At 38.6% G+C, this 26365-nt stretch overlaps 1 long non-coding RNA gene across 1 annotated transcript; it reads right to left on the bottom strand.

The window, feature by feature from the left end:
• Nucleotides 1-10587: 10587 nt before the first annotated feature.
• On the bottom strand, nt 10588-24235 carry LOC110082917 (uncharacterized). Its single transcript, XR_002301195.3, has 2 exons — nt 22815-24235; nt 10588-14171 (listed from the first exon to the last, which is right to left on the bottom strand). It is a non-coding gene; the product is annotated as an uncharacterized LOC110082917 (long non-coding RNA).
• Nucleotides 24236-26365: the final 2130 nt, after the last annotated feature.

Genomic DNA, 26365 nt, shown 5'->3' on the forward strand with positions numbered 1-26365 from the left:
AGCTATAATAACTTCATTTAAAGAAGCAGGTCACATAGGCTAAATTCTGTATGCACTTTCTTCCACTAAATGAACAGACATGAAGAGGTTTTCACTATTGTTTGCACACATAGAAAAGACCCAGGATGGTCAGTGCCTCCTTAATTTAATTTTATTTTTGGCACTGGCATCCTGTGACACATTTCTGAAATAAGAAAAGTGGAAGGTGATATGTATACCGAAGTAAAATGAATAGGTATGTGACTTTCAGAAATTCTACACCATACTAAGCAAATTTTAGTAGTGCAGAGGCCTTAGAAAATGTGTATGGAGAACAGCTGCATACTGATGTCTCCCAAGGGCTTTACTTACAAATTGTCATTTATGCTCCCATTGAATATCTGCAGTCTATTTGTCATACTTCGGTTATATTCAAGTATCTGTTGTCACTCTTAAATAGTGGGTTACAGACCACTTGGGAGAAAATCCGAACTAGTGAGTCCCAACTAGTGACCACCCTGAAATATAGGATAAGAGGACCAGAAATACATTTTCCCAACCTGTGGGAGTTAATCCAGTCTTTGTTGACAGGAAATTCCAGAATGTATGACCACCCTCTGGGAAGTCCATCAATCAAGTCCTACCAATTGTGCCTCACCCGGTGGTAGAAGAAAATGAAATTGATTTTCTAATTTGTGTGTATGTGTCAGGGTGGATAACTACCACAGGGTTGATGAAGTAGAAGTAGAAAAGGACATTGCCAAATTGGCTAATTTGTTGATTTTCTTTTTGTTGTTTTTACTTATTTTTAATTTTGTAACAGCATCAGCATCAGTCTTTATAGTTTTGACCACTTTGGTCATCCAACTTCCACCAATTTAAAAAATAAGTACAAATAATAATATATACACAAGTATGGTGCCAAATGTTGTAGTAGATTATAGTATTCCAGCACTTAACTAATACAAAACTTTACTTATTAACTCTATAAAAATTCAATGTGTTTCTTCATCCTAGTTGATTCAATAATCATAATTAGTATTTAAAGATATATTTATTTGCTGTAATAAAGCAGCAGCGGCATAGGAGAAGCACAAATTTGTGGTTCTTTGAAGGCTCATAGTCCACCAAACATAAGCCTCTTTATTAGCAATTTACACGAAAGCTGTTAAATAACAAAAGGTTTAAACTTCTACAGTCACAATCTCCATTTAAAAGAGAGAAATGTTTGGGGAAACCCCTGACAAGAAAGTGGAAAATTAAGATCCCTTGTGTAAATTCATGCCGACAAAAAAGCTTGCTTACTGTCCTTTTACTACCTCTGCAGGTTTGCCAATTTCCTGCCAATATTTTTTAGCCATTTCATTTTTGGGAGAGCTCTGGCAGGGGACTGATAGGTACCAGGGTCTGTAAAAAGTATTTGGTGGGGCCTGTGTGCACAATTTGCCTACTCAATAAACATAGATAGATGATATACAGACATACAGTATATAGTGACCAATATCCTGCTCAACATTTATGCGCACACAAAGGTCTATCTTCAGAAGCTGCCATGACAATCTTGTGAAGTGTCAGTTGTACACAAGGGGACAGTTACCACAGTTAGAGTTATGTTCACCTAATTATTGAATAAGATGCTGGCTTAAATTAATTTTATTTATGTATTTTCCCCACAATCCAAGTTAGCTGAACAATTTACAAAGGTATATATACAAGTTAAAATGTATAATTTAACAACTCTCTCTGTGTGTGTGTGCGTGTGTGTGTGCGTGTGTGTGTGTGAGAGAGAGAATTCCAAGACACCAGAAATGTAGCATCTGGTGAGACCCTGAAGGTATGTGTATTAATTTTTTAAAAGGTTAATTACTTTAAATTAATTAAAATCTATCCATAGCCTGCAGTATGACTGCAGTCACCAGGTGACACCAGTCCCTTTAGGATTAAGGGCAGACAGCTTCTTAAAAGCAGGAAGCCTTGAGGTGTTGTATATCCACACTTTTATTATTATAAATATAGGCTGAATGAGCACCAAGGTAGAGGAAAAGATTAGTATCAAATAGAATATGAAGGAAAAGGGAAGAAGAAGAGGATTGCACTGGGATGAAATTAATGCATTTCTAAATGGAGAGAAGCTGTATATATTGGCTAGTAAAACAGAAAACAATAACATTTATTGAGACCCAGAACACCCAGCTTTAAATCCAAGGGAGCAAGAGTTATTAATTTTTATTTTTTTCTATATGAAAAGCCCAAAAACCTGATGCTGCGCAAACCACGCTGGGAAATGGTTCAAGAGTCAGGCTGCCACTATTGAAAAGACTCATACCTATTACATTTAGAAGTTAACAGCCTCTCTTTATTTAGTACAAGCACTCAGAGCAGGGCCTTTGAAGATCTTAGGCATTGAGTAGCTACATGTGAAACATTTAGATATCCAATAACGTGTCTTCATTATTCAGAGAGTCTGGGTTCATCACTTTTTCTTATTACGAAAGGCGATAAGCAATGGACCCTCAAGTCTTCCATCAGGCATGCTTAGGTGTGCAAAGGTGATAGTTGGGGTTATAACCCAGCTCTGATAGAAGCTTTCCTACAAGAAAGCAGTTGCATTACTGCACACTTTGATTCACCACAGGAAGAATTGTGTATACTACATTATACCACTGGGACTCTTGAAATATCACAGGCTGACAGGTTGAAGCAAGAGGCTAAAATGTTAAAGAAAAATAGTTTGTTGCAAAAAAAGGATAAAAGGTGAAAAGGCCATTTGTTTGTTTCCTTGGATAGAAAAGTGGTAAAATCCAGGGACTATGTAAAAGTTGGAAGGGAAGGGAACAAAATGGGCTGGAATGGGAATTTCTTAATAAAAATTGATACCACATTTCAAGGAGAACATATATAAGATGTTTTATGGGTGGCATATGACTTCAGAAAAATTGTCAAAGATTTATATGGAGGTGTCAAATGTTTGTTGGAAGTGTGAAGCACAAAAGGGAAGCTTTTATCATATGTGGTGGACTTGTAGAGTAACGAAACAGTATTGGATAGTGGTACATACTCTGTTACAAAAAATACTGCTTTGTAATGTTCCATTAACCCCAGAATTTATTTTACTGAGCATTATATCAAATAATATAGATAAGACAAAGAACTACCTAGTTATATATATCATCACTGCAGCCAGAGTTATTTAGGCTAAGAACTGGAAGAAATCGGAGATTCCAAAACAAGAGGAACTCATTGAAAAGATATAGGAAGCGGCAGAAATGGATATTCTATCAGAAGTGTTGAAAGACTGTCCAATACAAAAGGCAACTGAATGATGGGATTTATTATATAAATGGCTTGAGTCACCAGATAGTGCTTGAATAACATAGAATTAAACTAAGATGTAACTGTAAGTTGAAACCTGGAGTGCAATCAAATTGTAGAAAGGCAAAAAGTCAACTTGATATCGCAACAGATTGGATGACAGTACATTTTGTGTTCTCCTTCCCCCTCTTTTTCCCCCATATCCCCCTCTACCTTTTGTACTCCTTACCTTATTATCCCTAGTTGTTAAAAATTAAAAAAATAAATTTTAAAAAAATTGATACCAAAAATAGTGGGATGAGATTGACAAACATCAGAACAATTTATCAGACCTAAATCCCAATGAAGATTACTTTTTCATTAACCCTTTATTGCCCCCAAACCCGGTGGAACAGAACACATCCCACTATTTTTGCCATCAAATTTTATTCAAAAGTCTCCGTTTTGGCCTGTTCTCTTCCATTTCAGCATTTATCTAGTCCCTAAAATCTGTTAAGTTGGTTACATCATTTCTGAAACCACATCTTATATACATTCAGTTTACAATCATTTTATTTGCCACACAGCAAGGATATTGTAAATGTATGCGAATTTAGCAATAATGAAAGATTCCAGTAGTTCCCAAAAGATTGTTGTATGGTTCTACTCATTCCCCAGATATAATGTTCCATGTTATTTGGAAAATAGCTACTGGACATGTGCCCTTTAAAGAATTAACGAAGAGCCTGGTTACGCTGATGATATACCTCAGAATATGTCACAGTGTTCACATAAGTGATTTATAGTAATGTGGTCTTTGAAACACTGTGTGTGTCTCCTGTGGCAACTGTTCATCCAGGCTTTTTTTTTAAAAAAGGAGCCAGCAGAGCAGACCAGATTTTTTCACTTCAGACTTGCACATCAGACTGGATCCTTCACCCTATTTCCCCTCATTTCCTATGCAGATTATGCTCTTCCCCATCCAGCCCATCCATCCAACCCTTGACTAGCTCACTTTCTTAAAGGGGACAGTTTCTCCCCTCCCTGCCTGCTGGGAGATTTACACCTGGCAAACAGGCAACAAAGTTGTACACCTTACCTTTTTGTCTTCCTTCTCATATACAGTCACCACGGCCTCTTTTCCCTACCTGCCATTCCTGAATTTCCATGGGAGATGCAAACAACCCAGGAGCTTGCTCCATCTTCTGTGTGACGTAAGTTCAGATACTTGTCATGATTACTATAATTTTTCTTCTTCTAAAGACCCACCGCTTTAGTCAGCAGAATCCTGCTCCATCAGGACAAAAAGAATACTATCAGCACAGTGGTAAATATGTGTCATTGACAGCCAGTGTATGTTACCACATTACAATTCGTTGGCCACAAAGTCAGGAAAGAGAACTAAAATGGAAACCCAACCTGCAAGGTGCTGATTTTTAAGACAGCAGCCACAAGCAGCCACAGATCAGTCAGTATCACTGAATGCCTTCATTGTCCTGAAAGTTCTCTATAGGAACATTTAAATTGCCCTCACATTTCCACATAGTCCATAAAGTCATTTACACCTTTTAAATACTAGCAGTGCAAGTCACTCTGAGCCAATGCAGACAACAAAAGAAGCATCTTCAATATAGATACTTCTGTAAAAGCTTTCAGATGACTTCCCTTATTCACTCAGGTCTTCCTTTCAGATGAGTAGTTCACAGAATTGTACCTAATGTCATGTTCTTATTCCTCGGGGCAAACGAAGCAGAAAAGGATGAGAAAGGAATATGTCCTGCTTTTTAACTGGCAAATGACTGTCGTCCTACTGCACTGTAAATGCTCCTCGATTGTCATCAAACTTTTGAAATGGCTCATTCAAATGTATATTTTATTTGATTGGTGTGTAAATTATATTTGGCATTTGGCTCAAGCACTGAACGGGGTTACTTTTAGGTGCTAGAAGCATATAGCAGTTTGGGTGTCAGAGGCAACAACACAGCCGGTATTAATTTGAGATTTTTCATTTTGTATTTACTTTTATGATATTGTGTAAAATGCCTTGGTGGGCTGTATAGTCTTGAAGGCAGGATACAAATATGTATATAAATACTATTAAAAACAGAAACCATGATAGTTGTTGTTGCTGCTGCTAGTGATGGGATTTTTGGATTTCCTGTACTACAAATACCCTAATTCTCTATCCTGGAATTGTTCCTACCTTACAAAACCTAAATGTGATGCACCAGGGGAAATGCCTTAAATTAGAAACCTTTAAGAGCTAGGCCAGGCTCCACCCAAGCTTCCTGTTCCTGTCCCAGGGCTAGCTGTGAGTTTTCTTTCTGAGCAGAAGGCATGGGAGGTGCTAGGCTTAGCTAAGCCTCCAGTCCTTCCAGTTTAGACCTTTCTGCCTGGTACATCCCATTTAGGTTTTGTAAGGTATCTATGTGGGATGTAGTTATGCTGCGGGTTAAACCGCAGAAGCCTCTGTGCTGCAAGGTCAGGAGACCAGCAGTCGTAAGATCAAATCCACATGATGGACTGAGCTCCCATCGCTTGTTCCAGCTCCTGCCAACCTAGCAGTTCGAAAACATGTAAAAATGCGAGTAGATAAATAGGTACCACCTTGGTGGGAAGGTAACGGTGTTCCATGTCTAGTCATGCTGGCCACGTGATCACGGAAACTGTCTTCGGACTCTATGGCTTGGAAACGGGGATGAGCACCGCACCCTAGAGTCGGACACGACTGGACTAAATGTCCAGGGGAAACCTTTACCTAAGGTATCTATCCATCAGGTTGAATTTCCAGAATGGTAATAAAGAATCATCAGCAAATAAACTAATTTTAACTCTATCTTTAGTACCTATGCCACAAATTAATTTACTATGCTTCCCTGAAAATAAGAAAGAGTCTTATATTAACTTTTTGCTCCAAAAAATGCATTAGGGCTTATTTTCAGGGGATGTTTTTTTTTTCATGTACAACAATCTACATTTATTCAAATACAGTCATGTCTTCTTCTTCTGGTTGCTGCACAATGGTGGAGGGCGGAGTTTCACTTAATGGGTTAGTATTTGGAGTAGGGCTTATATTATGAGCATCCTGAAAAATCATACTAGGGATTATTTTCAGGTTAGGTTTTATTTTCAGAGAAACGGAGTAACTTCTCTAATGACATTTGCCATCAACCCTATAACTAACACAAACAATACTGGGGAAAGAGGATATGCTTGCCTAATTCCACAGTCAAGGGATATCTGTTCCATTATGCCCTCATTTACTAGTACTCTTGCAGTGTTCTCTGAATATGATTGATCTATCATACCTTTAGAATTCTTTCCAAAATTTAATATTTTTGTTATCATATTTTATTCAAAAAAAAGAATCCTCTTGCAGGCAAGCACTTGTTTGAGGTTTCACCAGCTTTGTCAACAACCACCACTCTTTCAGCCTTGCCCTCTGATTAAATGGTTGAGTTCACCACTACCTATTTTGGTCAAGATCCCTCTACCCTCTCTCCCAAGAGACCAGGATTATGTAGAGTGGCACTGTTTCATTTGTCCCAGAAGGATTTGTTCATCTTCAGAGAAAGACCTTGTGGCGGAATGCCCACGTCACTCCTGTCCATCATATGGGGCTCAAGGGCAGGAGCCTATGATAGGACAGGAGGGGCAGAGATAATGTGACAGTTAGGACAGTTAGGGAGTTAGAGAGAAGGAGAGATAGGGAATGGAAGTGAGAGAGTTAGGACATTGAATTAAGAGAGTTAAGACTGAGATTGGAAAGTTGGAGTGTTTAGAGAATAGGAAGAAGTAAAAAGTAATAGAGAATAGATAGATGGTCAAAGAATATTGTTAAAGTGGTTATTGTGAATAAAAGCACATACAAGCAAACATGTAATCAAATCCAATTTAATGAATGATCCTCAACAACTGTGATTTACACCTCTGATTTACATACCAACTATAAGATCAGTAAACCTGCTGTATTGGCAGCACTTGTCTGAGATACTAATATTTAATATAATGTGAACTAGATCCACTGGTGGACCCAGAGGAAACACATCCAGAAGGTGGACCAGTATTTGGGGAGAACAAACAAGGGACACTAGGGGGATGTGACAGACTTCCAGAGAGATGACAGCAACCAACCCCAAGGTGTTTTCAAAGGGAAATAATGTTAACTCTTTCTCTTTGCTAAGGAATCAGGTAAATATGCATCACAACCTTTGTCTGAAGTGAGCTTCCCTGATTTTGGTTTTTCCATTGTGTGCTACATTCTGAAGTTCAAAGTTTATCACGTCGTCGTCATCATCATCATGTCCGTCATTTAGGCCTGAAAAAGGAAATTCTCATCAAGGAATACATAAATTGCATGATATTTTCAGGAAGGGTTGACAACGTTATTACGATCAGGGGCATCTTTTCACAGGGACTATCCAATCAGCTTCAACATATGTGAACATCTAGTGTATGTATTCTATTTAGGAAAACATTCCTTTCCAAATAGGAAAACACCAATGTCATTGGAGGAACGACAGAATAAAATGAGCTTCTAACATCTTGCCAAGCATGGCAAATCAGGGAAACCAATTTTACTTTTATGTCTGTGCTTTTCTGCACAATTTCCCCAGAATCCCAAGAAGGTGATCTGTGTAGCAGAGGGGCAGATGGAGCTGGAAAATTAGTCTTCAAAGCATGGCTCGTAGCACAGGCTATGGGACTAGAATCGCTTTTTGTTAAACTGCTCAAGTCCCATGAGTCACCATCTCCTTGGCTTTATTTTCCATCACATGCAAGGATTTGAATATTCAGGCAGTGACAGCTCTGTGAATTCAGATGAAAGGGAACTAAGTTAGGCACACCTTCGTTTCTCTTGACATAAAAGGAAAATAAAGTTTCCACTGACGACAAAATACTTACGAGTTGTCGGGTTTTATAATCAAAACAACAAGGAAGGAAGGAAGGAAGGAAGGAAGGAAGGAAGGAAGGAAGGAAGGAAGGAAGGAAGGAAGGAAGGAAGGAAGGAAGGAAGGATGGTTGTTGTGGCTTTTTCAGACTCTTTGGCCATGTTCTGAAGGTTGTTCTTTCCTGATGTTTCGCCAGTCTCTGTGGCCGGCATCTTCAGAGGACTGGAGTAGGAACTCTGTCCATGCTCTGTTGCTGTTTGTTGGACAGTTGAGTATTTATAGCTGTGGGAACAGCTTTTGTCCTTTTCAGGAGATAGGGTGATCAGAGTGTTTTTGCTGTAGATGTATCGTTGTGATGTGGGAGACATTATCTGTCACTGTGGTTTATGGGTGTCTTTAGCTGGTCTTTTTTGTGCAATGATCCCTGGTCCTTGTGGCTGGGTACCCACATTATGAAAAGTTTAGCAAATACTATTTCAAGTATGATTTTTTAAAGTACTATTTTACTTATTTATTATTTCAACTTGTATACTGTCCCAAAGTGCAGTATGCACTCTCTGGGCAATTCACAGCATGTTAAATTGTATATAAAGAATGATACAAAATACAATGCAAAAAATACCATAAAATAGATGAAACCCTGCCACTAGCAAAACCTATCTTTAAATAGAGTTAAGGAAATTAAACAGCTTTGAATATCTCAGCTAATCAACTAATTGATCAGACAAAGCAGAATGGATTGTTTTCCATCTAAACCAGGAGAGGGGAAAGTGCAGTCTTTGAACTGCATGCACCGAGACTGCTCTGCAGGCCTTTTCCCACCTCTCCCAGCTACTCTCCAGTTTAAGAAACAAAACACTGTTGTACTGCAGTTCTTGCAGGCTTCCTGGTCCTGGGGTGCAACAAATAATAGAAATCAGTAGGGAGCTTTTGACCACTTTAAGTTACACTATTTTCTAAATTATTTTGGATGGTCTCTGTAGCCTTCCAGTACCTCTGAGTCTGATGATTGCTGTAGGTTTTTGGGGATGTTCAGCCGTGTTCTGAAGGTTTTTCTTCCTAACGTTTCACCAGTCTCTGTGGCCGGCATCTTCAGAGGACAGGAGCTAGAATGCTGTGTTCTGAAGATGCCAGCCACAGAAAATGAAGAAAAACCTTCAGAACATGGCCAAACAGCCCGAAAAACCTATAACAACCATTGGATCCTGGCCATGAAAGCCTTCCAGAATACACCTCTGATTCTGTTAAGAAAAAAAAAAGGGGGGGGGACTCCTGAATCTGCCAAATTTACATAGTTCAATCAAACCAAGAATTTAGAAGTAAACATGAGATTTTATTATTATTATTATTATTATTATTATTATTATTATTATTATTATTATTATTATTATTATTATTATTATTATTATTATTATTATTATTATTATTATTATTATTACTACTACTACTACTACTACTACTACTACTACTAATAATAATAATAATAATAATAATAATAATAATAATAATAATAATAATAATAATAATAATAATAATAATAATAATAATAATAATACAAATGTCATAATTCTCCATTCTGAGTTCCACCTGACTTATCAATACCTAAATATGATTTACCAGGGAGAAGGGCCTAAGATGGAAGGCTTTGTGGCCAAGCTGTACCAAACCTTACCTAATTTCCTGTTCACAAAGGAAGCTCCCAGCTAGCAGGGAGGCGGTTTCATTTTTGCATAGAAAGTTAGGTGTAATTAGGTCTACCTAGGCCTTTCTCCCAGGTGAGCCATATTTAGATGTTGGTAAGTGTCTGTCTGACAGGTGGAACTCCAAGAATGGACAATTATAGCGTTTGAAGTCCAGAAATCAAAACTCCTATGCCTATTTAGAAGGGGTTTTTTTAAAGCGAATATTTCTGCAGACACCTTGCTTTCACAGTTATCTAATTTTCTTCATTCTCCTCATAAGAAGAGGACATCTTTATACCTTTTCCTGTGTAGAAAACAAAAAGGACATTTTTTTCTCTCTAAAGCTGGTTGTATGTGTCTGTGCATGCATGCACACACAGGAGCATGTAATTAGGTAGAGCCCCAATTGAACTGTCATTTGTGATGGCTGAGGAAGCTTCCATATGAGGGGCCATTTATACATGGGAAGGCATAGGTTGGTGTCATCTGTGGGACTGCGTCATGACAGATGGGCAGAATCTGAGTGGAAATATTATCAGCTCTGTCTCTTCCACGTTCAGCTTGAGATGTTGCTTCAGTGAGTGAATATCAGCCAAGTGAGATATTTAGTTAATTGATATCTGCAAGGATTTCTGTCTGCAGTGCTAAGAAGACACGGCTGGATTCCGATAAATAGCCAGTATTGAAAAAAGTTCATAAAATCAAGTGTGCTATTGTATGACTCCTATTTCAGATGACAAAATCCATTTCTAAAGACGACATGTCTTCAAATTCCATTCCTGACACTGAAAAATCTATTACTGTGCCAACTGCAGTTATTTAGAACTGTTACTGCTATGAAAGCTTGACACTTTGCAGTCAAAGTATTCCAAGAAAGTCTCACTGAGAACAGTGTTTGAGGACTTTAATTATCTTTTCTGAATCTCCCCTATTTCATATGGAGAACTGCCATGAATAAATGAAAGGGGAAAATATGACTTGAGCCAAAATGCTTACAAATGTTAACTAATCCTCTTTCTAATAATTATAACACAGTGTGCTTAATGACTAAATGATTGGTTAAAATTTACCCTTTTCACTTGCTTGGGAAAATTCTTCAAGTAGGTTGTTTTCCTGAAGTTTATATCTTGCTTTAAAATAAATTGTAATGTATTATTATCCAGTAGTTTTATTGAGCTGGATGGAGCTCTTATAACTGCTTTTCTAGGAACAGTGATAAATCTGTCATACAGATCCACACTTGTGTGCTATGCTTTAACGCATAGATAGGGTTCTGACATACATAAACTACTCCCATTACTTTCAGGGCCCCAGCAGCTATCTGCCTATTGGGGAAAAAGTATATTAAACTTTTGTGCACCAAACACATAGAGACAGCCATTGAAAAATTAGAAATTTATGTTTGCTTTTCAACAATGCTCATTCTTTTCTGCTTTGCTTGCTCAGAGCACATTCCCCTACCAAGGAGCCTCAATAAGGAACCTCATGGCACAGTAATTAAACTGCAATACTGCAGTGAAGACTGCTCACAACCAAAGTTCAATCCCAGGCTCAGGTAATCAGCTCAAGGTTGACTCAACCTTCCATTCTTCTGAGGCTGGTCAACTGAGCATCCAGCATGCTGGGGGGAGGAAGAGACAGTGTGTAGCCTGATGATTAAAATTGTAAATCATCTAGAGAGTGCTTTAAGCACTGTAGGGTGGTATATAAGCAGCACATTTTGCTTTGCTTTACCAGGTATGGAAAATAATTATTTTGAAGGGTGGGGATAAGAGGGACATTTTCCTACTGGAACTCTGTTTCATATCCCTTGAAATAAAAAAATAATTCTCTATAGCAGGGGTCGTCAACCCCCAGTCCACAGCCCGGTGTCAGTCCGTGGGCTGGCTGGAACTGGGCCGCAGATACAGATCTCCAACCCCCCCATGGTGGGTGTGTCACACTCGAGGGGGGGCATGTCATGCTCACAGTGGTCATGTCACTCTTGCATGAGAGGTGTGTCATGCTTATGGTGGGCGTCACACTCATGTGGGGTGTGTGTTGTGCCTGTGAGGGCCGTGTCGTGTGAGCGCGGGGGTGCCCCCCCACAAATGAAGCTCGCTCCCTTCAGCCAGTCCACGGTCCCAAAAACGTTGGGGACTGCTGCTCTATAGGATTCCCAAGGAATCAAGCACTCTAATTAGGGGTGTGGCATATCTCCACTAAAGTTTCTACAAATATGCCATAAAACAATTCTTCCTACAAACCGTTTCTGAATCTGAAAATGAGAGCGGTCTTAACCGACCAGATAGGTGGGATATAAAGAAAATAAATAAATAAATAAATAAATAAATAAATAAATAAATAAATAAATAAATAAATAAATAAATAAATAAGAGCAGTCAAGAAAGGGGCACAGTGATAGTGAGATGTGTATCAGAAAAAAAATAATTTAAAAAGGGCACCCCGGCCACCTTGCAATATCATGGTAAGCTCAACAGAATAACCTGAAGAAAATTTACATGTTTCTCAGAATGAGGCGGAGGAAATGAAGGTTCCCTCATGGGGAAGTACAGCTTTATAAGAAACTGGCAAAGTATTAGCTTTTATTTTCTCCTCAGGCTGGATGGATACAGCACTTCCTTCACTTATACCTATTGCAGGAATTACAAGGGGAAAGCTGTAAGCATCTGGAGTAGAGATAAAATATATCTAGTGGGTTGTTGTGAGTTTTCCGGGCTATTTGGCTGTGTTCTGAAGGTTGTTCTTCCTGACGTTTCACCAGTCTTTGTGGCCGGCATCTTCAGAGATAGGCTTCCTCAAAACTGAAGCATTTAGGAGTCATAGGGAAGATGCTGAATTGCGTAGAATGCGATTTAGTGCTGAGCCAAAATTTCTCAGTTTTCTGAGAAAGATTCTGAGATGTTGTCTTCTTGATTCCCTAGAACTATAAGCCAACTATTTGCATAATTTGCATTTTTTAAAATTCTACCAGTTTTTCCAGAAGGTATCAGTGTACACCTGCCAGTGCTGCATCTCTCAGCAAACACTGAACCAGCAAGCTTAATTGACAGCCATGAACATGGCTGAAGACCTAAGTGTTCTAATTCAATTTTTAAAGACCTAAACACTGAAAGCTATGGGCTGGATGAATGGCTCTCTCAGTTCCTGTTTCTGTCACATAGGACTTTTGAGGAAACTACGGTAATTTCCATCACATTAGTGACATGATTCTGTGAATTTTGGAAATTATTTTTCATTTATTTATTTATTTTAATTTCTTTCCTGCCTTTCTTCCAGTTAAGGGACACAGGGCAGCTCACAAGTTTTAAATGACAACAACAGATTGACTAAAATGGCAGTGAATTAGGGCATTAAGAAACAATTCAGTACATACAGTATTAAAACAGTTCAAACTGTTAAAACACACATAAAATAATAATAATAATAATCATATCCAGCGCACATTTTTTTTTAAAAAAAACAGCCCAATTAGTTGTTTAAAAGGTGGTCTTTCACTGTTGCCAGAAGGACAAGAGGGAGGGAGGCAACCAAGAGAAACCAACATAATTTCCTCCATTTAACTTTAAATGCTGGGGAAAAGAGTTTTTAAAAATCAGTGCATGAAAGAAAGTCAGTGCTTCTGTCTTGATGAGTGTATCTGTCATTTTCTTGTTCTTCCCAATTAAACAATCGAAAAGACATTTTTATCCACTACTTTTCTTTTTTAAAGTAACAATAGCTATTACTGTTATTTCTTGGAACCAGGTCACTGTTATCATTTCCATTGTTCCGATCACTCAGGTAATTCAGCACGCTGCATGTTACTAATGTGTTGCATAATCACAGTCAAATGACTTGAAAAAATATAAGGAGATAATCTCTAGTTCCCTCTAGTGACCAATACAATACAAATGATAAAAATCAAGAAATTAATCCCTTGCACTTAGGTCTATTAAAATAATGACATAAAGTCTGAAAAATATCCATCCAAATGCCTTTTGAAATGTTGTACAATGCCCTTTAGAAGTAACTTTAGAAAGTAAATTGCTTTTACTCATTACATCTAAGAAATAACTATGTAACTACTAGTTACAGTACCATTTGCTTACGGTAGGTAGTTTTTTGTTATAACGACATGTAATCAGTTACTTCCAATGTCTGATTCTAATTTCAGTCAGCAGGAAAAAGGCACATATGTGCCTTTAAAAGTCCAGAATATGAAGTCAACAAGAGTGCAGAGCTCTGCCATTCTTCTAAGATCCGATGTTAATAGTAGTGGAATGTGGGTTCAGAGGCTGGCTTCGATCTGTTTCATCCATGTTCCTTCACTCTCTTACGTCCTGTACTAAAGAAACACATTATGGAATACATTTATCTTGTGAGCCTTAATTGTAACCTTAATCAGTGTGTTTGTGCTAACAGTAGCACAATATCTATTCTCTAGGCATTCCCGGACCTGGTTATCTCTGGGATAATGATTGTGACCATGCCAGCACTTACACACAGGCAAACTTGTAAACCTGCTATGTGGTTCAGTCAGTAACTGCAAGTTGCCACAAAGCAGAAAATTATAACTTAGGGCTTTGTTTTCAATTCAAGAGGAGTCCTTCTCAGAAATATGCTCACCCAACATATGAAATGTTACTGTTGAACATCATAATGAGTGGTGAAACATTTAGATATCACAGCATTACTCTGGTGACTGAACAGAGAAGTGGGGAGGATGAAATATCATGTGTTAGTATCAGAAATGAGTTATTGCCCTTTTTGCTGTTGAATATTGAACCATTTTTTATCTCTACTAGGGCTTTCTTTGACAAGCTAAGGTTGAGTGGGTGCTGGGTGCTGCTGCTGAGCATCAAGAACGTGTTTCTACTCAAAGAACAGTTTGCTGGATTAACTCTGAAATTACGAGAAATGTATACGTATAATTGATTCAACTCCAATATTCAGTGACTGTGAAATCCTACTTGGAGGAGAAAATTGTATTCCTGTGTGAACGCAAAGAGGAAAATAGGGATGGGAGATGCTAGAGGCTTCCTGTGATCAGCCACTAAGAAAAATTAATCTCATATGACTAGATGAGCCATACAACTACCTTGTCCCATATGTATGGAGTATATTACTTTACTAAATTATTTCCTCCATGAGTTAGGAACAATTGACTCTTCTATTTGGGTGCTGCTTACATATTTTTAATATGAGTTTTTTTCAAATTTAATTTGTTCAGAAAGCATGTGAAGATCTCCAAAGTGGTGAAAGCTAGAAACATGAAAATTCTACACAGATACAATTAATTTCCTAACTTAAATTATTGGCTGGGTTATATCTCAAAATCAGTTTTCTTAGAACCGCCTTTGGGTGGATGGATGCGTTTGCTTGTTTTTTCTCTCTTGAAATATCTCCAAAATAGGAAGAACTTAAAACACAATGTTTGGAATGGATACTGCTGATCTCTTTACTTCTGTTACAGCATTGAAAAGATCTCGGCTTTTGGGACAAACAAACAGCCTTTTCTGTTTGTTTGTCCCAAAAGACCCCTGACATGGTAAGAGCTACAACCACACAGATTGAATGGATTTACGGTAATAACTATTCCAGATTAAATGCCCAAGACTGATTATGATTAGCAGACCCTGTTGAATGGAATGAATTCTGTGATGCGATCAAATTTTTCACACAGAATGAAGTTGCCTTCACCTGGTTTTTAAGGAGTGCTTCACACCAGAGTTCATGCTACTCATTCAGCAGGATTCCCTGACTCTCAGTCTGGAACATTTTTCAGGAGTCACCATGGAGACTAAAACAGCTTTTGAACATATTTTATATATGTTTCACTTGTGATCCAAATCTGTGATTTAGTTTAGAGGACCATGTTGGTGGCTTCTAGAGGGGTTTCTACAATATTAAAGTTTTAGAGGCTTTTCTGAGAGAGTTTCTGGAAATTATAGAAGTTTGGGGAAAATACGTATAGTCGTTGGTACATTAAATAAAATAATAAGCTGTTTAAGAAGGTTTCTGAAATTATCTGTAAAAAGCAGGAGCTTTAACTAATGTTTAACGTTATAAAATCTGTGACTTCATGCAGATATTGCAAACCCTGTGAATCTGAAGCAGCCCAAAGGAAAATAAAGCCCAGTATCTATCTTTCATTTCTCTGAAATTCCCTTGCCAGAAGTTAAAAGCATGAAGTTCACTTGTCTTTTGTCTTTGATACCAGTTGAATGTTTTGCCCCCCCTAAGGGTGAAATTTGGGTCAGATCACTTTACTTCACCTGACTTCTCAACTGGGTATCCAAGACAACTGAAACTAAATAGGCAAGTGGAGCTTGAAGTAAGGATTTGTATTATACTAGCTGAGAATAAACGTATTTTCAACAGTGCGATCCAACTTTCTATTCCACTGTGCTGTTAAATGTTTTAATTGATAGTTTTAATGGTGTGGTTTTACTGATTGATGCTGCAGTTCTCTACTTACTTACTTGGAAGTAAGCCTTACTGAATTCTGTTAGACTTAATTCTGAAAATGTGTGTATAGGACAATATTCAACATGGCAATACTCCTCTTTAACTTTTTATTCTTTTTTTATACTTGCGTTTTATACAAACATACAGCTTCTAAATTAGAACTTATAGCCATATCATACTGAGCAGTATAGGAGGGAGTTTCTGAGTTTGGGTGCAGTGACAGAGAAGGTCCTACTCCATATCCCTACCAAACGCACCTGTGAAGGTGGTGATGATGAGCACAAGGCCTCCTCTGATGATCTTAACACCTCATAAAGGTGGTGTGCTCATAAAGGGAGATGTGGTCTTTGAGATAGCTTGGACTCCAGCTGTTTAGTGCTATAGAGGTTAAAACCAGGACATTGAATTGTGCCTAGAAATGAATCAGCAGCCAGTGGAGTTTCTGAATACTTTACAAGGGCAACTCCACACAGAGTGCATTACAGTAATCCAGCCTGGATATAACTAAGACATCAAATATTTTTAAAAACATAAGTGGTGGGATATTAAGGACAAAATTCCATAGAAATTTGTCCTTAATATCCCACCACTTATGTTGATGTTGGGGCTCTCACTACCTTGGTGCATGCGCTCGTAATCTCAAGATTAGACCACTGTAATGCGCTCTATGTGGGGCTACCTTTGAGGCTGCTGCGGAAACTACAGGTGGTGCAGAATGCGGGGGCCAGATTACTTAGTGGTGTGAGAAGATACCAACATATCTCGCCCACTCTGGCCGCATTGCATTGGCTGCCCATCCGATTCCGCATCAACTTCAAAGTGTTGATGCTCACTTATAAAGCCCTAAACGGTTTAGGACCTCGATACTTGGTGGAACGCCTTCTCCCACCAAGATCTACCCGTGTCACTCGTGCGAGCCAGGAGGTGAGGCTGAGGAGCCTAACGCCGAGAGAGGCCCGGAAGGAAAAGACTAGAAATCAGGCCTTCTCGGCGGTGGCTCCTCGCTTCTGGAACAACTTACCTCCTGAGATCCGCGCGGCCCCTTCGCTGGGTATTTTTAAGAAACAACTAAAAACACTGATGTATAGGGAGGCCTTCCCAACAGTTAACCCCTGACAACTTTTCTTTTCTTTTTTTTTTATATATATTTTCTCTGATTTTATTTCCGTTCAGCTGTAATGATTTTTAAAAATTATATTGTTGTTTTTGAATGTAAGCCGCCTAGAGTGGTCTAATATGACCAGATAGGCGGGATAGAAATAAAATAAATAAATAAATAGATCCCACCACTACCACTGCCCTTCTGATGCAACAGGGCTTCATTAGTAATCTCTACATGCAGTGACGAAGGTAGAGAGAGTTTTCTTGGCCCAGTTGTAAAACAGGATAGAATAATGCCTCATACATAAGCTGGTCATCTATAGTGTAATCAATTAGAGTGCTTTTTATCACTTTACTGTCCAAGATTGTAGACCACAAGCCAAATTGAGGCCACTGGTATTTATCTTTCCTTGTCTTTCCTTGGTTGTTGAAGTTTTAAAAAGAAGGCAAAATTATCTGGACATGTTGTCATGGTGAAACACAATTAACAGGAGAAGACCTCTATTATTCTTTAAAATGCTAATTTTTATAAGAATGGAAGCTATTTCTTATTATCTACATGGCAAATACATGAACAATATGAACAACTATGGACAAAACTTTTGCTGTTGGTGAAAATGTAAACTTCCCTGCCCAAAGACACAGGACTGTTTTCACTACATCAACCATGCCTTTACATAACAAGAAAATCTGTGTTGAAAAGAGAAGTCTTTCTGGCACAGAATTTAAAGACCTGATTTATTTTGTAAAGGAAGGCTAGCTATTTTTTTTTTTAAAAAAGATTGTGAAAACTGCACCAAAAAAGTACACTGCTGAAGTAACAGCCAAAGCAGTAGGACATTTAGGAGAAGTCAAGGGGCCTATGCAATGAAAACAGCACGGAGTTGAGGAGCAGGTGCAAGATGAATGGCAAGAATGACACACATCATCATCTAAATCAAACTTCCATTTGACCCTTGACCTAGCTCCAATATAATATATAGTGGTGCCTCACTTGATGAGGATAATCCGTTCCAGAGAAATCGCTGTAGAGCGAAATAGTCGTCAAACGACGAAAGAAAAAACATTGAAATGCATTCAATGTGTTCCAATGGGCAAAATACCTCAGCATCCAGCGAAGATCCTCCATAGGACGGCCATTTTCCGATCCCTGTTAAGCGAAAGATCCGTCCTAAAAACAGCGGGGAGCCATTTTGCATAGCGGGGAGCCATTTTGAAACCTTAAAATCAGCTGTTTTTAGATCGTCGTAATGCGAACCTATCATCATCAAACGAAAATCGCTCTTTGAAACATCATTTTGCGATCGCAATAGCAATTGCAAAAACATCATTGTGAAGCAATCGTAAAGCGCGGCACCACTGTAAATGGAATGAAGATCCATACTATCTCAGTTATGTTGGGTCATGTGGTTCCAGTAGTGGTTTTTCAGTATGCCTTCTTGTGCAACAGGTTGTGAAAATTGCTGCCGCAGGGGTTGTGTAGGTGATTGTAGAAAACAGTACTGGATACCATGTTTGTGCTAATTTGGAAGATTTGCAACTGCTGAAATTAATGGCCTGTATGCAATGATGTCATCCAGAGTAGACTATCTGTCTAGATGGGCGGGGTATAAATAAATAAATAAATAAATAAATAAATAAATAAATAAATAAATAAATAAATAAATAAATAAATAAATAAATAAAATGTCATTGCGTTAACGGCCAATTACATAGTGCAATGACATCATTGCTTACAGGTGATTAATTCTAACATTCAGAATAACCAAAATGCTTTGCACATGCACAGATTATTATTTTTATTCCTTGAATAAATAACAAAAATAATCTTATCCATGTTTGTGTAAGTAATTTGCATAACTGGCTGGGGATAATTGCAGCTGACAGTGAGGAACTGGGGCAAGCCTTCTTTGTGTAGCTATGCATACATATGACTGGTAGACTTTTAAGCACCCTAAAGGTAAAGGTTCTCCTTGACATTTAGTCCAGTCATGTCCAGCTTGAGGCTTCTGCGGTTTAACCCACAGTACCACCACGTCCCTGGTATATGTACTCTGGTATCTCATTAATTAGTCACTATTGCTCTTTGGCAAGTTCTGGAAACCATACATCAAATGAGAGTCCAACCAACTTTGTAGAGGTCTTAAGGAATAAAAGTCATCTTGTTTGTATGAGCATGAACATCCCTGAGATGGCTCCGTGCAGAACTTCTATCTTCTTTGTTTGTTCTTTTTAGACTTGGTTGGAGGTTTTGTTTTGTTTTTAAAGCAGACTACATGTAGCCAGCTCATTTTGATAATTATGAACTTTCCCACCCATTATTCAGAGAAAATCCTGGTCTGTTTCTTAAGAACAATGTCCTGGCATATCTTTACAGATGAGAAGAATTACTCCAAATTTTTGGTCCCTTATGATTTAGGCTTTCTCAAGCCAATGTGACATATTAGTGGAGAATCTGAAGGCCCATGACATGGACACTTTGAAGTGAGAGCAAGACACAGACCTCTGTATCTTATTTTTAAGACCTCCTTACAAACAGTTTGTGCTAGTCATTCTCAACCTTTTTTGGGTCACGGCCATAAACACAATATGAAAAAAAAAAAGGCCAAATCAGGATTACCGTATTTTTCCGTGTATAAGATGTCCCCATGTATAAGACACCCCCACTTTTCTAACCCAAAATTAAGAAATCGAAAATGCGGCAGCCAGGCTTCTTAGTGCAGTGAGAAAAATATCAGCATATCTCCCCCACTCTGGCTGCTCTGCACTGGTTGCCCATCCATTTCCACATTGATTTCAAAGTGCTAATGATGACGTACAAAGCCCTAAACAGTTTGGGACCTCGATACTTGGCAGATCGTCTTCTCCCACCTAGATCTACGTGAATCACTCGACATAGCCAGCAGGGACAGCTGAGGGGCCTAACGCTGAGAGAGGCCCAGAAAGAAAGAACAAGAAACCAGGCCTTCTTAGCAGTGCCCCCTCGGCGATGGAATAGGCTCCCAACTGAAATCCGTCTGGCACCATCGCTGGGTGTTTTCAAAAGCCATTTAAAAATCTGGCTCTTTAGGCAGGCCTTCCCTCCAGTCAATTAACTGATTTTTATTTTCTGTTTCCTTAACTACTCCATCTTGGCAATGTTTTTAGAAATAAGTGTTAAGTTTTGAGTTTTCAAAGGATTTTATTATGTTTCTTATACTGTTGTGTTTTTATTGTGTACGTAAGCTGCTCCGAGTAGACTTTGTGGGGGGGCGGGGTAAAAGTCTAATAAAAGAAAGAAGAAAGAAGTGGGGCTTAGCAAGTGAAGGGGGAAAGGGATCAAAGCACTGCAAGACCACTTTGATCCCTGCTTTCTCCCTTCGTGTAAGCCCCGTGGGGCTTAGCAAAAGGAGGGGAAAAGAGATCAAAGCACTCCCGCAACTGCACGATCATTTTGATCATTTCCCCCTTATACAGCCACAGGATTGCTTTGATTCTTTCCCCACTCCTTTTGTTAAGCCCCATGGGATTTAGCAAGCAGAGGGAAAAGCAGGGATCAAAGCGATCCTGCAGCACTTTAATCCTGGCTTTCTTTTTGCTAAGGATTAGCAAGTGGAGGGGAAAGCAGGGATCAAAATCCTGCAGGAACAATTTGATCCCTGCTTTCCCCTCCACTTGTTTTTGTACTCTCCTCAGCTTACTTCCGTGTATAAGACAACCCTCAATTTTTAGTCTAAAGATTTTAGACAAAAGTATAGTCTTATACACAGAAAAATACAGTATATTAGTCGCATAATGAACCTTATAACGTGGCGTGTGAAGAGATGTTCCCAGACTATGGCCCCTCTTCAAATGTTCTAGGGCCCCCCATTGAGAATAATTAGTTTTAGCAAAAAAGGTATTCTTTGCCCTTGAAGAGCAGAATACATATACATAGCAAGCACCAAAAGATCAACCGATTGGGGTTTTTTTTGGTGGGTTTTTTAGATGCAAACAACTCTTCTGATGCATCTAATCCTTAAAACTGCATGAAACATAACAGCAACCCTTGTTATTTTTCACTATTTCCATTATTTGAATTAAAACGCTAGTTTATGTGACATTTCAAAAAAAATTCTCCCTGTTAAGGGGTGTATGGAGGAGGGAAGTTTTATTCCTCCCAGTGATAATATGTGTTATTTGCTGTAGCATTTTTTAATGTTTTGCATATATAATTTTGCTCCATTTTCTCTTCAATTATTGCTCTTTTGCGTGGTATGTTGTTTATCTTCTTTCAATTTTCTTGGAAAAAAGCCTGATCTGCCGTAGTGCAATAGTTTAAAACTATTTACATTATAACTTTAATTCTCCCTATAAATTGGTTTTTTAAGACTCTCAGAGAGAGAGAGAGAGAGAGAGAGAGAGAGAGAAATCTGTCTTCTTGTAGCAAGATTCCTCTGAGCAATATTTTTCTCCAATAAATCCCATGGTTTTTTTTTTTAATTTTGTAATCACTTCTTTCTGAAAAAGTGCCAAAATATGCAGGAATTATACAACTCCTGCATGCCATGCTATGTATCCTATGCAGGATTCACCTAAAAAGCTCAGAAGAAACACCATAACATGTAGGATTGTTATAATTCCTACACAGAATCCAAAGAAAAGGGCATTAAATTGTGCAGAATCTGGCAATTTCCTGTGCAGAAAAATAAACTCAAATAGGGAAAAATAAAGGGAAAATCAGATCCCCATCTTGTTCTTGTGGGAGGCCAGGAAAGGGCACACTCTTCTATATTGATACAGAGCCCTCATCCCTGCATGCATACATTCCCATTTCTCAACGCTGACAAAAAAGTAACTCATTATTTTAAAAAATCTCAAGGCAGAGTCATGAGCCAGTGCTCTATCATTTAGTGAGATAACAATCATGTAGAGATAATTTAACTGCTAAAACTACATCTGTTCTTTAAGAGGAATAAAGTTATCCCAAATTAAGATCCTTCCAGCTGGATCTTAACTAGCAATAGTTATTTACTGGCCAAACAAACACAACCCCCCCCCCCAATTTGTTGGTCTTTTAGTGCTTGCTATGTATATGTATTTTGCTTTTCAAGTGGAAAGAATACTAATCTTTTGCTTAGACCAGCCATTCTCTGGGGGGGAGGACATATGACTCCCTGGGGGGCCCTGGTACATTTTGCACTTGAATAAGAGAAATGGTGGAAGTCGTGGGAGTAAATTGCCACTAATTAATCCTGTGTGCATTCCAAGGTATGCAGCCAATGTCATCTATTTATCCCATTCCACTTTCAGAAGCACAAGTTACCTTTTGAACCCTGGCTGATTATTTAGGTCCCTCCACCTCCTTGGGGGCAAGGAACTAATAACAAACAACTTATTATCTGTGGCCTGTTACTTGCAAACTCTGTGCATCTTGGAATCATTGTTGAACATTACTTACTGTTGTCTCAGTTGTCCATCAGTTTTCAAATCCTGTGGTTCCTTGGACGTCTAGTGCTAATCTTTTCCAGCTTGTTTCAGGATCCAGCCAGAATTCTTTGGGACCACTTGAACAGCAGCGGTTCTGCAATATTTTGCATTGAATATAAAAAGATCACAGATAATTAGAGCATCTTTATTCCCAAGAAATCTGCATAACTTCTCTTTGTGCATTCTGTGGTATTTCATAAACATGTGGATTCCCTGCAGCATAAGCAAATCATGCCAATAGATGTAATTTGAAATAATCATGTGGCAGCAGCCCCTACGCCCATCATTAGCCCCCATTTCTCAATACAAAACTAAGATTGTACCAACTGTCCTAGTAGATTATGGGTTCATTTTTTAAAATTTCATGAACATGATGAATAATTGCATGAATTAAATAGATGATGTACAAGCAATTTATGGTGGGAAATAAAGATTATTGGAGTAAATGATTCAATTTTGTCGTATTCAATATCTATAAAAACATGCATAAATATGAAAAATGCTTGGTATTATTACATGTGTACACACTTCATAATGAATTGCATCATAATTGCACTATAATTGCTCCAAGACTGTAATATTTATACATTTTCCATAATAAATTGATCCTCAGAGATAAGCATGTTTTACATAATTTCCATCTCAGCTCACTCAATGGGATGGCAAAATGGCATACGAAATGAGACGATGGGAAAATGGGACTTTGGAAAGTGCTTGTTGAATGTAAGTGACACAGATCTATAGACTTGCTGTTGAGTCAGCATAATGGAGGTTTTACTGGAGTACAGAATGTTCCTTGTGTTCCTTTTCTCCCCATGCCCATGGAACAGAATTTAAGTCTAACGCTAGCCTTTGAACTAAACACTTGTGAACCCCACATACAATACATATATATATCAACCCAGTGTTCTCCAGATGTATCAAAATGCAATGTCTATCCTCTGAAAACATGACAGACATATGTGGAAATTAAAATTTCCTGCCCTTTCTCCCTGCCTTTTTGCCTTTGCAGGTCTCAAACGGCTTCCTCCGATGTTGGGGGGAAAGCCCTTTGAGACCTCCGAAGGTGCTGATAGCAGTGGCAGGGACCCCCAGGGAGGTCTCCCAGGGCTTGCCCGCCACCAATAATGGTTAATATGTCAGAAAATTCTCAAGTTTATTACCCGATGAGGACTTGATTGTCATGGCCAAAATCCCCCTTTTTATATATTGTTTTATAACATGCTTTCCTCACATTTCTTTTGTGGCTAAAAATGACATTTTAGGAACCTGGAATTAAAACAGGCACATTAGAACAAGCTTTTAGACGCTCTCAGGCTGGTCCAGAAGGTCACAGAGTGACTCTCAATGGGCCTCAACTGTGGTATTGGAGAAGTTTCATTTGCCATGGAAGTACCTGGAAGTACCATTTATACATCTTGCATTCTTTCAGATCCATTTTTGCAGAATGGTAAGAAAAGATGTGTAAGATGTTGGGAAGGGTGATGGAGCTGAAGGGGAAGCAAGCACTAGAATGAGAAACATGATCATTTCCTGGAAAAGTTGTTAAGACACTGCTTGCAATAAGAATTAAAAGTGTGGAAACTTGTTCAGAGTGGGTAGCTGGAAGAAAAGGGCAGGATGTAAGATGTAGTAAACCCATGTAAGGTTTTTGGGTGCAAAATATGGGAATCTAATTTAGGTGCAGAAGATAACCAAGCCAGAAAAGAGCTGCAAGGAGGCATTTTTGATCAAGTGCAAGTGGAGATGGTTTGCTGACAGTGTTTTAGATATACAGTACATACATTTCATTGATTCAGCCCCCAAACGTGTTTTTTTTTTACACTTGCATATAAAACAGAAACCAGAATCATACTGTATTTGGACACCTGTGGAAATATGGAAAATGCCATGGCTGTGGCTAATGAAGAGGATGCCAGGTATATACCAGGCATATGACCAAGCATGCAACCAGGGAGCTGTCAACCAGCAGTAACAGCTTCCACATTTCCTCTTCCACATGCATGAAAACCTAATAGATTGCTGGCTAGCATCTGCAAAACTGATGATAGCTGATGATATATACTGAATGTCATAGTGATGTGTGTAGCTTCAGCACCACAGAAATTTCTCACCAAGCTGACAGACCAGAATCATGTTAACAGTGTGTGGAGTAAATTCAATCTCAAGTGGGAAGCCTGGTCTTCATCTTTGACTTTGTCTCTTTGTTTTTCTAAGTGAGACAATAGCAATTTTCCTGTTTCTCTATCCCTTCCAAATTTTTTTCCTCCCGCTTTTGACACAAGGCAATTTTTTTCCACACCAGTGTGTGTAAAATATGATGGCGTTGCATAACAACAGACTTGATCTCTAGTTTAAATGAGAATATAAGGCATGTAATAGGCCAAGTCCGTTTGCCTGATGACTGTGGATTGGTTCCCCCATGATATGAATTTGAGCCCAAAAGAGGGCCCCCAAAACTGAACTGCAAAATATACACAAGAAATTGTGATGAAGAGAACCAATTACTTATATTTAATATTCATATGCATGCTCTCAAATACTGTAGGGCCACAAAAGAGGAATTTTCAAGGTAGAGGCCAAAATTCTATTTTTGTTTTAATAAGGTTTGGGTAACCTGCCATTGGTAATTAAGGAGGTGCCAGAAAGGGTTTTGGGCTGCTTAATTGGCTGTGTGACCAGGCAAATGACCAAGAGGCATACAGGCATTTGCTATGGCAAGTTCCACAAACCCTATGTGCATGAGCTATGGCAAGTTACAACAAGACCAGTGTGCTTCTGGCCACCTGATGCATGTGCAACTATGTTGAGTACAGTATCAATATGCGAACCACAGCTTTTTAAAATGAATAATGTCATTGTCAAATGCATTACTATAGGATTAAATATATCAAATCTAGGTAGCAGATGTATTGATTGATTTTTTTTCAGTGATATTTACAATAGGTATATCAAAAATGTTGTGCTGATGGAAGAATTTAGAAATAGAGGCACATTATATACATTTGAGTTCCACAAGCTAAGATGCATGGATTTGACAAGAAACTGTTGAAAAATATTTTTTCGGAAGCAACCCGTATTAGTCTGTTTCAGCAATACAGTAGGACTGTGATACCACAGCAGATAAATTCCAAGATCTGCCCACCCGTTGTATGCCAGAAATAGCAGATAAGTGAAGCACTTACTTCCAGTTTCTTTCGTGTCTGCACTTAGTTGAGAGAGGGAGCCCTAGCCTAGTCTTGCCAAAAGACTGGGTTTCCTGCCCTCCTGTTTGCAAAACAGGCTTCCCTGAAACTAGAAACTGCTGCCTCTCCCTGCCCCCTTCCAATATGGCTTCTCCATTTCACTGGAAGCTGCTTCCCTCAGATATGTCAGGCCACACGTTCATTCCCCTTAAGCTGTATATAGCATAGTCTCTGTTTCCAGCTAGTGGTCTGTCCTGGTGATACAACTTTGAAACCTATTTCTGGCAGGGTTTTTTTAATGTTATTTTTTTTCAGGCAGCAGATAAATGAAATTGCA

The sequence above is a fragment of the Pogona vitticeps genome, chromosome 1 (assembly GCF_051106095.1).
Source record: "Pogona vitticeps strain Pit_001003342236 chromosome 1, PviZW2.1, whole genome shotgun sequence".
NCBI classification, from domain to species: domain Eukaryota; kingdom Metazoa; phylum Chordata; class Lepidosauria; order Squamata; family Agamidae; genus Pogona; species Pogona vitticeps.